A 17,322-nucleotide genomic window follows, 5' to 3' on the forward strand; every position below is an offset into this window, starting at 1 on the left:
ATCTGGTAACATACATGCTGAAACCTAGCTGGGAGGGTTTATGAACTATGGCCAAGTGGGGAATACTGTCAAAGGTTTTGGCTAGGTAAAGGTAGGCACTGTGCACCATCATCCCCTTGTCCATGGCTTTGGTGAGTGTTTTGAAGAACTCAACCTAGTTTAACAGGCATGATCTCCCTTTGACAAAACCAAACTGTGTGGGGTCAAGTGTGTTGAGGTTGCCAATGTCCTTGTTTATTAGGTCCATGATAACGCATTCCATGGCCTTGCAGATCAGGCTAGTTAGGCAAATGCACCTATAATTGCCTGGGTCAGTGGACGCTCCACCTTTGCATAGAGGGATGACAGTGGCTGTCCTCCATTCAGCTGGGATGAAGCCTCTGCTGAGGCAGTGGTTGAATAGGGTGTATAATGGAGCTGTGAGCTCATGCCTGGGTTCATGTAGGATACAGGCAGGGATGTTATTGGGTCCCATGGAGAATTAATTGCTTGCCTTTGAGAGGGCATTAAGGACCTGCTCCATGATGATGAGGGTAGTGGGGCAGGTGCTGTGGATATCCTGGTGTACAGATGGAGATGATGGGGGGGGTGGTTGAAGGTTTCACTGAACCCGTCTGGCAGCAGATTGGCTATATCTATGGCATTTGGGTATGTGGTGCTATTGACCACCAGTTCATAGCAGATTTGGATGTTGGCTTTGAGATTGTGGACATATGTGAAGAAGGCCTTGTGATTACCCTTGGCGGATGTGGCCAGTTTGGACTTGAAGTTAGCCTTAGAGGATTACACATGTGACCAAATATGCTTTTTCATACAAAGGAGTGATTGCTGCTAACTTGCCACCTACTCCTTCTTGGCCCTGGACAATGATATTTTCATTCTATTATACTGTTTGTTTATTGCTGCTGTCCACCAGACAGGTTTATTCTTCCTTGAGGTAGATGATTTGGTCCTGTCAAGTATTGTTGAGTCCATACAGCTATGTAGGTGCTCATATATTTTGTTGATGTAGGCTTGGACATTAGTTCAAGTTCCAACTGAAGGGAGAGTGGCTGTGAAGCTGCTTATACATGCTCTGTGGAGACTGTATTCAGCTTGGGAAATGTTTATCTGTTTGATCCTGCCAAGGTAGGGGGTCAGGGGAGATGGTGACTTCAAAAGTGATCGCTTTATGGTCGGATCTTACCAAGGAGGATGACACAGTAGGAGTGCTACAGTGGTTACTCATGTTGTTTACAACCAGGTACAGGATATTTTCACCTCTCATAGGAGTGCTGACCACCAGAAGCAATACATTGCCATTGACAAAGTCAGGGAATCTCTGTGGTTCATGTTTGGGCTAGAATAGGTCTTGTACTCTATGTTTCAGTAGTTAAAGTCACACAGAATAAGGGTAGAGGGTTGAATCTTGATGGATTTAACTAAGTTCAGATAGGTGGAGTGGGTGTCCTGCATCATAGTTGTGGATATGTAGCTAGCTATTATATTAATATGTGTTTTGCCGACACTTAACTGCACTTGGTGTGTGTTATGTGTGTAATACCATTTAACTAGCCTGGAGATGTGCATGTCTTTGATAAATAGTGTAACTCAACCTCCTTTGCCTTTGTAGCCCTCCATTTGGGGTCTGAAAGTACAGTAGGATGAGTAATCTGATAAGGTTGGGGTGCTCTCCACAGCTTTGAACCAGGTTTCAGGGACTGCACAAACCAGCACTCTCCAGAGCAAGGAATGCTTGCAATGAGTGCAGTTTCATGCTAAGTTTCCTAGCATTTAGCAGCATGACCTTTACATTTAATTTAACTTACTTTTTCATGTTGCTAATATTGTGCTCATGACTTTACCTACAAAAGGCACTATGGGGGAGACCAGAGTCTTTACCAGAGATGGTCAGAGAAGACAGATGAAGGCCATCTCGGGCTAAGCATTGTGGTCTGTCATCTGTATACTGGCTTTTGAGTGATACAGCAAGGAGCCTATGTTCTTAATGTAATTGAATCTCTCACATATTGTGTTCTTAAGTGGTAGTAGTAGAGGATGATCTGTGTATATAAGGCAGTTGCTACACTGTCTCAGTATGTCCATATCAACCATAGTAGCAGGAGAAACTTTACAGTTATCATTATCTGTGGAACAGATGTTGGGGATAGTAGAGTGGGTACTATCTGAGGAAGGTACCCATAAGTGTGAGTATGGCTGGATAAAATCAATACAGTAGCTGCAGTTGAGGGCCTCACTCACACAGGAGTGCTGGTAAGGGACAGACATTGCAAATGAGATACCTCACAAAGGGTTACTACAGCACAACAGCAGTGCACAATGGACAAATACGCACAAACCCACACACATGTTGGGTTTGAATAGCACAAAAACAAAGGTAAACTATAAACACTGTAATTGACCAACCAACCCTTGTCTCTGAGTATGTAGCTCAACACCCTATGCCAGACAAGTTCTAACCAGTTCACATACTCCCAGTATGTGCAGGCAGGACCTAGCCAACACAAGATGGCATAGCAGCCAACACAGGAATTACACAAACAGATTTGAATACAGCAAACAGGCAACCAGACTATGGTAAAGATAGTTCAAGTCTGTGTAGATCAATGTAACACAGGAGAACAGATACACACAACAATATAACAGTAGCAAAGAAGAGCAAACTGATTTAAACAAATGCAGCAATTAAACAATAAGAAAGCTCAAAATCGAGCCCTGTTCGAGTAGTCTTCAGTCAAACAAGTTCTAACTGCACCCTCCTGCCACTAGGGTGCAGGGTAAGCCTCTCCAGAAAAGATGGCCTAGATTACTGCTCTAGGTCTTTATGTAGTTTATGCTACAGCAAACAAAGTGCACCAATTTCATTAAGGAACAGTTGAAGTAAGCAGGCACAATGCTCCTTTAGCTAGCAATTTGCAGCTCAGAAGGGCAGAATCTACCCTTTCCTCCCACAAGAGTGAAGACCACAAACCTCAGTCATGTAAAATGACTGGCCTGAAGCCCAACTGTTTCATCCAGAAGTAAGATACTTTTAGAATATAGGTTCATAGGTTGGTACTAGGCTATCAGCCCTAGGGCCTATACAAGCCTAGCCATAACAATTCCCTGGATATTCTTTCCCACAATATTTACTTCCCTGGACCCCTGTCTAGCAGGGCAACTGACATGATCCTCGGGGTGAATTTCCTATCTCCCATCCAATCATCAAGGTTCCTTTTGAAGAGGGCCAAGGAGGCGCTCTGCTTGACATGTGCCGCAGTCTATTCCAGAGTATGGGGAGTCTCTGGGTCAGGAACCTATCCCTCCAGCATGTTTTGTTCATTGTGATGACAAGGTTTAGATCCCTGGAGTGTGTGGCTCTGAGGGATTGGGACTTCTTTAAGTGGAGCATGTCCAACAGCTCAGGGTTTGACATGGCCTTGTATGTTAAGCAGAGATCGCCTCTGAGTAGACAATATGCCACAGAGTATAGCTGGAGGTTTTTTAGATGGTCAGCATATGGCATCTGCTTTAGGCCTGTGGTTCTTTTAGTGAGGTATTTCTGTGGCCTTTCCAGCTGTTGCAGATGTCTTGTGAGGTACATACCAAATGGGGCATTATACTCTATAATGGGTCTAATGAGGGTTGAGTACAGTGGGACAATGACCTCCTTTTTTCTGGAGGAAAAGTCCTTAGTGATAAGGTATGCCACATAGAAGGATTTCCTGACTGTTGTGGCGATATGGTTATGGAAGGTGAGACCACTGCCCACCTGTGTCCCTAAGTCTCTCATCACACTTTCGATGTATAGTGTACTGCCACCTATGTGGTAATTCATGGGTACATGTTTTTTTCCAAATAGGATAACTATACATTTCTTGGCATTAAACTTGAGCCCATGGCTCTGCCACCAGGCATCTGTTTCTGTAAGGCCCTTTTGTAGAATATCCACATCATTTGTGGATTCAATAATGTCTCCAAGTTTGCAGTCATATGCGAACTTTGTTAGCCAGAGTCCCTTAGTGTTGGCCTGTACTTCAGAGAAGTAGATGCCAAATAAGAGTGGTCCCAGGACTGAACCCTGAGGTACTCCACTTGTCACTTGTCTGGACTGCATTTGGAGTCAGCTACTTTTACAGTCTGGGTTCTTTCAGTAAGCCAGTTGGCAACCCATCGAGTGATGTAGGGATTTATGCCCAGCTTAGAAAGTTTATCTATGAATTCAAAGTGGCGGATGGTGTTGAAGGCCTTGGTGAGGTCCAGATAGGCTGTGTGGCCACCTTACCCTCGTCTACAGCTCTGGAGATGGATTTGAAGAAGTCACTCAGATTCAGGAGACAAGATTGGCCCTTTACAAACCCAAACTGGGTGGGGTCCAGTGTTTGAAGTTTGCCAATGTCTTTGTTTATAAGTTCCATGATAATGCGTTCCATGCCCTTGCAGATCAGGCTCATCAGACTGATGGGATGGTAGTTCCCGGGATCCAAGGTGGATCCCCCCTTGTGGAGTGGGATAACTGTAGCTGTGCGCCACTCAGTGGGCACTAAGCCTGAGGTGAGGCTATGATTAAACATGACACTTAGGTAAGGTGCCTGTTCATTTTGTAGTTCAAGTAGTGCACTGCCCGGGATGTCATCTGGTCCCATGGATGGTGTATTCTTAGCTTTGGAGAGTGCGGTTTCTACTTGTGTGGCTGTGATTACTGGAATTTGGCAATCTTTTGGTATTGAGATAGGTCTTTTAGGGGGTGAGAGGGGGGTGAAGTTGGCACTAAATTGATCTGTCAGGATATTGGCAATATCCTTGGGATCAATATATTTATTGCCATTCTGTTGTAGCTCAGAGCAGATCTGAGCATTGCAATTTAGATTCTTGACATAACTATAGCATGCCTCGTGGTTGTCTTTGGAATCTTTGGCAATTTTATTTTCATAACTATCTTTTGCAGTAAAAGCCTTCAACCAGCAAAGCCTAATTTCCAGGGATGTAAGCTACTCCTTGTACCACAAGAGTGCAGACCACAAATCATCTTACTGTAAAACAACAGCCTGAAGCCCAAGGGCTTAAATCAAAAGGCTTAGAATGACAGTTACATTTTAATCAGGCTACTAACAAGCAGTAATACATGCAGCAAACTAAGTGCATTTGAGTACTTGTAAGAACAGGCAGCAAAAGCAATATAAAGTAATAAAGTATGAATAAAAACAAATACAGTAAAATCAGTTTTTATTTAGGTTAAGTGTAAAGGGATGAAACACAATACTTTAAGTTTGGGAAACCAAGGTCGGGGGCCCTTCTCAAAGGATCTCTGTCTACTCAGAATAAGCTGATAGAATGGGACTGGGAGCAGTGTCCAAAATGAGATTTATAGTTGGGGCAAGCAACTCACAAGCCACCAAATTTAAGAACACAACAAGGACTGGATGAGTGGGAGGGTAAACACTTATAACTTCAACAGAACAGAAAATGTAAAAAAAAAAAAAAAAAAAAACATAATAGTAGAATAAGATACAAAATAGAAGTGATCACACCTTAAATAAAGGTCTTCAAATCAACATTACATGCAGACATGACTGATACTCAGAGCAATGCAGAACACACAAACACTTCAGCTAACTACAGGTATTTCTAACTAAAAGAGCAATGCTATCTGTCAGCTCATCCAGCTACTTAAATGATGCTATTCACAGTTTAAAAATTGATTCTTTAGGAACCTTTTTTTAAGTGTCCCTAGCCAAGAACTCTTAAAACTCCAACAGAACAGTAACTTAAAACTAAACAAATGTAATACTAGAATGGGATACAAAATAGAAGTGATCAAACATTAAATCCAGAGCTTCAAATCAACATTAAATGCAGAGATGACTGATACTCAGAGCAATGCAGACCACACAAACATCAGACAGATATACTATATTCCCATCTATATGTAAACAGTTTTACATGTCCCTAATTCCTAACTATTAGCAAGGCAAATGCATATGAGTGGATAATGTCAGATACACAGACACATACAACATGCGAAGGTCTTTCTCTGAGACAGGACTGGAAGTAATAATTAACATTCATGCTGGCTTAGCTCAGATTACATCAGTGTTTGTTACCTGCCTTTACTTGCCAGACTAACAGCAACTAACATACATTTTAGTACCTGCATCAGAAGAGAATATCTCTCTGATGTTTGTGTAGAACTGGAAGTCATAACACAGTTAAGCACTTTTACATTTTCAACCTAGTAATTATTTATGTTTCAAGGCAATACAAAAACCTCTAGCTGTAGACATTTATGTCTGCTTGCTGCGCTGAAACTGGGATAACACATTCATAAAACAAGTTCAGCTTATTTACTTGACATTTTTCACCTTATGTCTGTATGTTTGAGGCTTCCAGCTTCTACTATTAATACATTAATCTGCACAGGTAATACTTCATATACATTTCTGTTCTATGCCAGTAACCTGTTAGAGCAAGACATCTGGACAAAGGCACAAATAAAGGGGGGACAAAGGCCAACCCATAGTGGTACTTTATAAATTTTGCTCTTACACACTTAGACAGTTAATAGAATACTAGGTTTTGGATTTGCATGAGTTATCTGAAGGATATGACATCTGATATTCACGTGTGCTGTTTATGACTTCTCTCTTTAATCATTTGCCATGGATTTGCCAGACAAAGCACAAATGTAGGAATGAGTAAAAATATAAAGCAAACGTGGTCAGTCTGCAAAACTATGGACAATTCTAAAGTATGAGCTCAGTACATAACATACAGTTCAACCCACACACATTTGCACCAGTTGGTTAATATCCACATAACATATATAGGTCTCTTAAACTTGTAAAACATGCATGTGTATGATATAAATGCACACAAATGACATGATTATTTACAACATCACAGTTAGCTGGGCTAGCAGTGTTACAGTTAGTATTGTACAACAGATAATCCAGTAGTAGTCATATGTGAGTTGACCCTTGCTGAAGTGACTCAGGGGCCAGAGCTGTGATCTATGTCACTGCAGGCCATACATCTCAACCTGTTAGAGCAAGAAATCAGGACAAAGCCAAATAAAAGTGTGACAAAGGCCACAAAATAGGGACAGTTTCTAAATATTGCTCTTACAAACTTAGAAAACTATTGGAATAACAGGTTTTGCATTAGCATGACTTTTTGTAGAGTATGAAGACTGGAACTGAACTGTCTGTCATTATTTTCTAACTTCAGTCCTTCATGATTTGCCACTAATTTGCCAGAAAACCACAATTTTATACAAAACAGGCCAAAACTGTGAGGCAAAAATCAGGGCATTCTGCAAAAATCTGTACAGTTCAGAGGTATTCTGCAGACATAGCCATCAGGGATGGCTGTAGGTGCTGGACAGCAGACTAACAGCAACATGACAGTCCAGGAAGTGTTGTTGAGAGCTACTGTTTAAATTCCTTTTCCCATGACTGCATCCCCCATATGCATTCCATTACATACTTAATTGTTTAACATACCTGGTATAGTGCTGTACCCGTTTTCAAAATAAATCCACAAAAGGTGTTGTGAAAAGTCATAGTCTGTCTTCCTGATGAAAATATCAGACCTATTTAGCATAGGCAGCAGCTTGCCTATTGTAGGTAATGCTCATGAAAAGGTGATGGCCTATGCACCAATCTGTTGCTCCCATTTGCTAATTGCATCCAGAACTGCTGGGTTACTTTCCCATAAGTCAATGTCATGGCAATACAGTGCTATAGTTAAGGCGTTCATGTGGGCCTTGCCCCTTTTCCTGGCCTGTGAGGAGGCCATTATGGAGGTGTGGGAGCTACAGCATCACAGAGGATAGGTGGAAATACTGCCCACTGTATGGACTGATGTGTTGTGTCCAAAGTTTTGCATGCTATGTCTGCATACCACTCAACCTCTTAGCACAGGAAATATGGACAAAGCATGACAAAATGTGTGGACAAAGGGTCAAAAATAGGGAGAACTTTTAAATATTGTTGTCATAACCTTAGAAATTGCTAGAATAACAGGGTTTGCTTTGCCATTCATTTTCTGGGGGATTTGAAGTCTGACACTCAAATGTGTATTATTATTTAGTGACTTCAATCCTGATATCATCCCAGTGATTTAGCAGAATACCACAAATGTTATGAGGAACAGGCCATAAATATGAGCCATAACCCTGGACATTCTGTGGAAATCTATACAGCCACATGTGACACATTGCAGGATTTATCTGTCTGTGTACTGGTTCTGTGTCTGTGTCAGAGGTTCATAGGTTCATAGGTAGGTACTAGGCTATCGGCCCTGGGGCCTATAGAAGCCCAGCCAAAAAGGTACTCTGGCTTTTGCCACCCAAGAAAATTATTTTCCTGCGCCACTGTCGAACAGAGCCACAGAGGTGATCCCCGGGGGGAATTTCCTATTTCCCATCCAATCATCAAGATTTTTCTTGAAGATTGCTAATGAGGAGCTTTGTTTGATATAGATAGATAGTTTATTCCAGAGTATGGGAAGTCTCTGGGACAGGAATCTATCCCTCCGGCATGTTCTGTTTATTGTGGTGACAAGGTTTAGGTTCCTAGAGCGTGTAGCTTGGAGGGATTGGGATTTCTTTAAGCGGAGCATGTCCAACAGCTCTGGGTTTGACATAGCTTTGTATGTTAGGCAGAGATCACCTCTGAGTAGGCGATATGCGATGGAGTACAGCTGGAGTACTTTGAGACGGTCATGAGGGCATCTGTTTGAGGCTGGTAATCCTCTTTGTGAGGTATTTCTGTGGCCTTTCCAGCTGTTGTAGATGTCTTGTGAGGTACATGCCCAAAGGGGTGTTGTACTTTATAATGGGTCTAATGAGTGATGGGTAGAGGGGTACAATGACCTCTTTTTTCCTGGATGAGAAACCTTTTGTGATGAGGTGTGCCACATAGAAGGATTTCCTGACTACTGTGGTGATGTGACTATCAAAGGAGAGACTACTGTCCACCTGTGTCCCAAGGTTTCTTATCACACTTTCGGTGTTAAGTATACTACCGCCTATGTTGTAGTTCATGAGTATAGAGTTTTTACCAAAGGGGATGACAGTGCACTTTTTGGCATTGAGCTTGAGGACATGGCTTTGACACCAGGCATCTGTCTCAGTGAGGCCCTTTTGTAGGATGTCCACATCGTTAGGAGTTTCGATTATGGCTCCTAGTTTGCAGTCATCTGCAAACTTCATTAGCCAAAGACCTTCTGTGTTAGCCTGTACTTCAGAGAAGTATATATCAAACAGGAGAGGACCCAGGACTGAACCCTGTGGTACTCCACTTGTCACTGGTCTGAAGTCGGATTTGGGGTCTGCTACTTTCACAGTGTGGGTTCTGTCAGTGAGCCAGTTGGCAACCCATCTTGTGACATAGGGATTTATACCTAGTTTAGTGAGTTTATCTATAACTGGCAAGATCTAGATAGGCTATGTGAACCACCTTACCCTTGTCTATGGCTTTGGTGACTGCTTCAAATATGTCTATCAGGTTTAGGAGACATGATCTGCCTTTTACAAACCCAAAGTGGGTGGGGTCCAGCGTTTGGAGATTACCAGTGTCTTTGTTTATAAGTTTCATGATGATGCATTCCATGGCCTTGCAGACCAGGCTCGTCAAGCTAATGGGTCAGTAGTTCCTGGGGACCATGGTGGCTCCCCCCTTGTGGAGTGGTATAACCACCACTGTGCACCATTCAGCAGGCACAAAACCTGAGGTGAGGCTATGGTTGAACATGGTACTTAGGTGGGGTGCCAGTTCATTCTGTAGTTCATGTAGAACGCAGCCTGAGATGTTGTTTGGTCCCATAGATGCTGTGTTCTTGGCTTTGGAGAGTGTGTTTTTTACCTGTGCAGCCATGATTACAGAAACTGTACATTCTTCCGGTATAGATATGGGCTCTTTAGGGGGTGAGGGGAGGTAAAGTTAGCACTGAACCTATCTGCCAAGATGTTGGCAATATCAGTTGTCGCAGTATACTTAGTGCCATTGTGCTGTAACTCAGAGCAGATCTGAGTGTTGCCATTGAGATTCTTGACATAGCTATAGAATGCTTTGTGGTTGTCTTTAGAATCAGTGGTGATTTTGTTTTCATGACTAGCTTTGGAGGATTTTATCAGGGATTGCAGCTTCTTACTGAGGCTGACCAGGCTCAAGTGCACTGTGATTTTGGTCACTGTATGTTGGAGTACTGTGTGACTGACTATCAGAATCTGTTCATAAAACTCAGTTGCTGTACTCAAAAGGTCAGTTGGCTTACTGGTATGTTGCCCTGATACAGTTCAAGTGGTTCGGTGTTCATAATTTGGCAGTGATGTTTTTCACCCTAATAGTATATCCCTGTAGTGCCTGATAATTTGCAAATGCATCAGCATACCAAAAACTGTGCATGTTTTCATAGACTGTCCAGAGCTTTTGCTCATCTTTTTGGTCTGTTTCTCAAAATATTTGTTGTTTTCTGGCAAATAACTGGGATAATCTGAGCTCTGGTGGCACTAAATAATAACAGAGCTTTGAGTTACAGACTTCAAATCCTTCAGAAAATGTATGTTAAAACAAACCATGTTATTCTAGCAACTTTCTTATATGTATAACTACAGTATGTAAAATATGTGCCTATTGTTGAGACTTTGTCCCCCATTTTGTCATTCTTCGTCCAGATTTCTTGCACAAAGAGGTTGAGAGGTATGCGGATAAGTAATTTCCCAGAGCTGATTTGGTGTAGTGGTGTCTTGCTATGACTGTAGTTCGGAATGTCCTGTGTTCATGACTTTTCAGCTTTGTCTTTTTTCCCTAATGTTAAATGACAGTAATGTATGATATGCTTGAAAAAGCATCATGAATTCCCACAGCTGATTTGGCATAGTGGTGCATTGCTCTGACTCTAGTGCAGAGTGTCCTGGGTTCAAGAGTTGACAGTGATATCTGTTTTCCCTAATGCTAAATGACTGTAATGCATGATATGTTTGAAAAAGCATTACAAATTTCAGAAGCTCATTTGGTGTAGTGGTATATTGCTGTGGCTGTAGTGCACATGGTCCTGGGTGTGAGACCAGCCAGTGCTGATTATTTTCTTGCTGGGCAGAACAGAGACTGATTGAGACAGACTGATTAAGGTGGTTTTAAGTGGTTTTGCATGGGTTTGCATGATGCTAAGCAGTGCCAAGAGGCGCTTAGTCCTTTTAGGCTTCACTTAGCTCTGCTTATTCGCACTTAAACCCACACTAATTTCAAAAAAGAAAAGAAAAACAGGGTGATAGGTAAGTGGTGGAATGAGGACAAGCAGGGGGAAAACAATGTGAAAGGCAGCTAGGGCTGTGCAGGACAGGTGTAGGAAAAGACCATAGCTCTCCATTTATTCTGCAGCAACAGCTGTGCATGATGTGGACAATTTGGAATTTGGAGCCTCACACCCCATAGGGATGGGTGTGGGTGACATACATTTGTAGAGTAATTCAAGGGTAGACTGACTAACATCAGTGTACATGGGGGCAAAATGGAGAGCTATGTATGGGGCAATATTTTTTGTGGGACATATTCCCCTTTTTGTTTTTTTTTTTAAGGTGAGATTGGGATGTTGGGGAAGGGATGTAGGTACATTTGGGGAGGTAGATTGGGTAGGAGATGTTGCTTTTGCAGACAAAGACAGACAAGACAGCAGACAGGGGCCATATATGACAAATGAGGGGGGAAAACACCTTGGATGGGGAGAGTGGTTGGGAATCGGAGGCCCATGTGCCTCCAGATGGAAACAGTGGAAGGTCTCCACATATGGGCAGTCACTGCTCCCTCTTCACAGCCCAGAAGGTGGCTGTGCTGGGGATGGACAACAGGAGCAGTCTGACCCTCAAGGTGTGCCACTCTGCCCTCGATCTGGCGTACATCCAAGTCTGTCTGAATGACCTTGCGCATCATGCCTCAGAACTGTTTTCAGGTGACTGGTTCCTCTCAGCACCCGCACCGGAGAGGGTGAGCCCCATCCCCTGTGGTGGTTCCACTTGAGGGTGGTGCAGGACCAATGGAGGAGGCAGTTCTGGGTTGGGTCCCAGACATGCTGGGGCCCAGTGCTGTGGCCAGATGTGGCGAGACAGGTGGATCCAATGGATCTTATTCCCACACATGCTATGGTGCTGAGGTTTTTCAAAATGTATTGGTTAGTCATGAACAAAACATTTCAAAAGTAGTTATAACAGCATGCATTGGTGTTCCAATTAACCCAGAACAATAGAATTAAAACAATTGCATAGCAAACAGAACACATGCATAAATGGAATAACAGTCAGCATTGTAACAGCATGTCAGTTACATGTATGGCAACAGGCCACTAACAATGGCATTGGAACATGGTTTGTTAATATGCAACCCATTAAATATATGAACAATAATAGAACATAAGACCCAACATTAGGTTTTGAGAACATACCTGTAGTATATGAATAATAATGATTGCTGTAGATAAGGGGTGGGGGAGAGAAAAAAAGAGTCCATTAACAACTGCAAAGGCTTCTATTTTTCACAACAGTACTGCTCAATACTCTCCAGGTCTGCCCTCACTTTACATCTATCTGTGGCCCATAGCTTCTGTAGCACATACATAACTGTTAAATTGTCAACCTGGAATGGTATGGGGCAAACTGTGACAACTCTGCGTACATGACTAGAGGAGACTCATACATGTCAGCATTACATATATGATGAAGAAGGTGTACCCTGCACTGATGTGTGAGTGTGCTACTGGCATACTTCACCTGGATTCATATCTGTGTCCAAGGATATTGGCAGCAGTTATCACTAGCCAAGACAGCGTGACACTTGAGAGACATGTATCGGGAAGAGTGCAAGGTATATATACCTATCCTGTTGTCATTTGCAGGCATGGGGTTGGACACTGGAACAGTTGTACACAGTTTATTACTATACCCTTCATACAGCTACTACAAACATTTATTTACCTGTAAGACCTGTGGAAAAAATATCTGTTAACACTACCTGATTGTTTCTACAAATATTCAAGATTACTTGAGTGTAAATATTCACACATCTTAGTACCAGTCCCTGGATTACAGCTGTGGTCCATGTGTGCAAAAATGAATGACATACCTCACACTGAGCTAATGGGGATCTGCTGTCTCTTGCTTGACTGACTTCTGCATAATACTCACTTGGTTAGACAGTCTGATCTTGGAATTTAAGTGAAGTGTCACCAAAGACTGTAGTGACAGTTGAACATACATGCCTGATATTCTGTGTATTAATCCTTTGAAAGCAGGTGTACACATTTAACCCCTAGTAGATGTGAATATGTGTGATCTGTACAGACCATACCCACATTCAGGACTACATAGATCTGAAATGCAAAGGTTAACTCAAAGCAATGTTGCAGGGGACACACTACAATACATTACACATTACTATTCAAGGTTCAGATCTTAGTGCAGGACATATTTCATTTATATCTTGTTTTACAGCTCCACAATCTACAGTTTTGCATAACAGCTGGTTATCAAAACAACTTCAGTTAATGCATGCTGCCAAAGCCAAATTTGCTTTGAAGCACCTGTACACATTCTATTTCTTCAGCAATATACCAGATTAAACACAACAGTTTGTGGTATAAATGTTTATTTGAGTAACATGACACAGTGCTTTATTATAGTTGAGATTCTAGTAAAATATTCACCAAGGCACCAAAGTTCACTTCAAACAGAAAACACAGGTACCACCAAGGATCGATTACCAGCAGTTTTCTTTGAAAACACAGCTTTAATGAAAATCAACAAAAAACACATACACTCCAGGCATTAACGTCTCCTATCCAATACGTCTTGGTTTGCAAGTTACTTCATCAGATGCAGACAGACCTATGAACCATTCCTTTTATACTCCCTCTGCTTAGTGAGTTGAATCAATTACCCAATGAAGTAGAAATGTTAATTGGCAATTAATACAGAATACAATATATTTAAAGTGACTGTGTGCATATACAACCTTCTCTGAATGAGAAGTACATGTACCACCATTTTACTTGTTAAAAACCATGGCGCCTAAGTACCTCTATCTAAAAATTAATATTTTATGTTAAATCCTTGATAAATTAATATGAAATCATGTAAAATCATACACTTTAAAACTTTTAAAACTTGTTTAAAACAATTATATGTAAAGTATAGAAAATTATCCTAAAGTTCCCTCTAGTGTCCATGTATTAATAACACTGAACTCTGAACATAAATTTACATTGTGACTTAGCATCAACATCTATGTACAAATAAATATAGTCCTACTAAAACTATGTTTAAAACAGTTTCCATCATAAACTTTCTAAAATATTGTTATATGACTACACATATAAATACATAATATAAAAATTGTTATAAAAGTTAAAAAGTCATGCACATATTGCAAAAATCTAACCAAACATTTTCTTCTCTTTCAACCCATTATTACAGTTTTGCCACCCTTAATTTAAGCATGGGGGCAACTGAAATGTGGTCATTGAGTCCAGGAAATTTGTTTGCTTGAAGGGTGATTTGCCACCATAACTCTTTATAGTCTGTGGTTTCTTCCCATAGACCACCCCTTCCATCCATTTTTACCTGCTCAATGACAAAAAACTTGTACTAAGCCTCACTGCATTTTTGTTTGTGCTTAAATAGGGCATTAGTGTCTTTGTGAATCTGGATTTCATACATATGTTCATATATTCTTTGAAGTTTACGCCCTGTCTTGCCAATATAAAATGCTTGGCAAACCTGACATATACCTAGATAGACCAAGCCACTTGAATCACAGTTACTATATTCCTTACTCATAATACTTATGTTCCTACATTCCAAAAATATACTTTCCTTATTTATTATATGACTACATTGGGAACAGTGGCCACACTTAAAAGTTCCTTTCCTTTTCTTTGCCTCACTATTCTGTCTCATTTCTTTCTCTAATAAAATTTTCAAACTCAATGAATTTCTAAAAAAAAAAAACACTTGTAATTCTCTCTTAGGTATCTTGTCAAGATCTGTAAGTGCAACATATCTATTCCACTCAGTGTTTAATATAGACCTGACCAAGCTGGAGCTTCCGTTAAACTCTTATTACTAAAGCATTTCCATATGTGTCCTGTTTAACTTGGTTCCCATTCTCTTGATTGTCAAGGCTAATACCCAAAATAGGCCTGAATTTGTTCTGCCTTCTTTCACATACCTCTTTTTCTACCTGGTCTATCAACCAAGTTGGATATTCCCTAGCTGTAAAGAACTGCTTTAGTAAACCAATTTCTTTGAAAAACTCCTCATTATTCGAAGTCATCCTGCTTGACCTTTTGTACTGCCCTTTGACAATATTTTTCTTGTAATAAGTGGGGTGTGAACTATTGTAGTGTAAATATGAGTTTGAATATGTACTCTTTCTAAATACCTTGGAATTGAATTAATTATTTTCTTTATATAGCTCAATGTCCAGCTATTGTAGTTTCTCTTGACTAATACCATATGTAAATTCTAAAAATATCAGTGGTATTGTTTAAAAATGGAATAAAATCATTAATAATTTCCACAGGCACAGTCCATAAAATACATATGTCATCTAAAAATCTTTTATATAAAATCCAGTTATCACTATATATGGAATTTAGTACTACTTTCTCTTCCCACTTTGTTAGTAATAGGTTTGCATATGTGTGGGCACACGCTGGCCCTATCACCACACCCTTTGTCTGGTAAAACAATTCTCCTTTAAAATAGATAAAATTGTACTTCAAAACTAGGTAAATTAATTGCATAACAACAGTGCATTCATGTGTAAGTGAGCCATCCTTGTATATAATTTCTTCTAACAATATGAGGCCTTCTTGATGGGGAATGCATGAAAACAGGTCAGCAATATGTATTGTAAGAAAGGAAATATTTTCACAAAACAATTCCTTTGTAAGGCATCTTAAGAAATCCTAAGAATCCCTCAAAATGTTTTTCCTTTTCACCCACAATGTTTTTAATTTACTATCCACATACTTAGCTAGTGGTAAAATCTTCTATCCCTCTGCTGACACAATGGGTCTAAGTGGTGGATCACTCCCATTTTTGTGTATTTTAGGGATCCCAAACATTGCGGGGATTCTTGGTTTCTCTACTTTCAGGAATTTTAAGGTTTTTGCATCTATCAGCCCTTCTAATAAAAGATCTTCTAGTGCCATGTCATTTCTCCTGTAGGCAATATTAATTTTGTTTCTAGACACCACTGAATATCTTGAAGAGTCTCTTAGGATGTCATTCATTTTCCCTTCATAGGTTAAACAGTCCATTAAAACTATACAACCGCCTTGTCGGGTTTCATTACCTTTAAGTTATTGCTCTACCTCAATTCATTTAAAATATTTCTCTCATTTTCTTGTAAGTTGGCTTTGTATCTTATTTTGTGAAAGGTTTTTCTAACCTCACTTTTCATAATACTTTCAAAGTTTTTGATTTGGGGGTGTAAGGGTGGATTAAAAATACTTTTTCTTCTTAACCCACCTGGCTCTGGGCTCCTGTTCTCACTAAAATAAGTTCAAAATTAATTTTTCTAGTAAACATTTTTATGTCCAGTAGGGTGTTTTTCAAATCACCCTTCCTCGAGGGTATATATTTCAACCCCTTAGAGAGGAGGTTGAAGTGTTCTTTCTCTAATGTAACTGTTGTGTGAGTGTGCTACTGGCATACTTCACATGGATTCATATCTGTGCCCAAGGTTATTGGCAGCAGTTATCACTAGCCATGACAGTGTGACACCTGAGAGACATGTATCGGGAAGAGTGCATGGTATATATGCCTATCCTGTTGTAATTTGCCAGCATGGGGTTGGACACTGGAACATTTGTACACAGTTTATTACAATACAGCTACTACAAACATTTATTTACCTGTAAGACCTGTGGAGAAAATATCTGTTAATGCTACCTGATTGTTTCTACAAATATTCAAGATTACTTGAGTGTAAATATTCACACATCTTAATACCAGTCCCTGGATTACAGCTGTGGTCTGTGTGTGCAAAAATGAATGTCATACCTCACACTGAGCTACTGGGGAACTGCTATCTCTTGCTTGACTGATTTCTGCATAATACTCACTTGGTTAGACAGTCTGACCTTGGAATCTAATTGAAGTGTCACCAAAAACTGTAGTGACAGTTGAAAATACATGCCTGAGATTCATGCATGAAAGATAGTCTACTGTGTTTTAATCCTTTGAAAACAGGTTGACATATTTAATCCCTAGTAGATGTGAATATGTGTGATCTGTACAGACCATACTCACATTCAGGACTACATAGATATGAAATGCAAAGG

Source organism: Protopterus annectens, chromosome 8.part0 (assembly GCF_019279795.1).
Source record: "Protopterus annectens isolate FY-2018-M chromosome 8.part0, PAN1.0, whole genome shotgun sequence".
NCBI classification, from domain to species: domain Eukaryota; kingdom Metazoa; phylum Chordata; order Ceratodontiformes; family Protopteridae; genus Protopterus; species Protopterus annectens.